Source organism: Nannospalax galili, unplaced genomic scaffold, assembly GCF_000622305.1.
Source record: "Nannospalax galili isolate Female #2095 unplaced genomic scaffold, S.galili_v1.0 scaffold126, whole genome shotgun sequence".
In the NCBI taxonomy this organism is placed as follows: domain Eukaryota; kingdom Metazoa; phylum Chordata; class Mammalia; order Rodentia; family Spalacidae; genus Nannospalax; species Nannospalax galili.
Window position 1 is genome coordinate 3,946,855 of NW_008355275.1, and position 476 is coordinate 3,947,330.

Below are 476 nucleotides of genomic sequence, written 5' to 3' on the forward strand. Positions count from 1 at the left end.
CCCTGGGGGGAAAAAAAAAAAAAAAGAGCTGAACAAAGGGGGCTGGGATTCTGTAAGGGAACTGCAGTTATAACTTAAATATTTTTAAATTCACTTTTATATACTGACCATGGTCAGCTACTCCTCCTAATCAGAGTTGAATAACCATTACAAAACCTGTTGCAAAATTCTTACCCTATGAAGAAAAAGTTCATGTGTTTTGTATTAGTGATTCGAACTGCAGTTATAACTTAAATATTTTTAAATTCACTTTTATATACTGACCATGGTCAGCTACTCCTCCTAATCAGAGTTGAATAACCATTACAAAACCTGTTGCAAAATTCTTACCCTATGAAGAAAAAGTTCATGTGTTTTGTATTAGTGATTCCCATACTATTTTAACATTCTGAAAAATAATTGAGGAAATACGGGCAAATGAGTAAAATTTTACATTGCCAACAGTGATTTTGTATGTGTGCTTTGCATATATATAT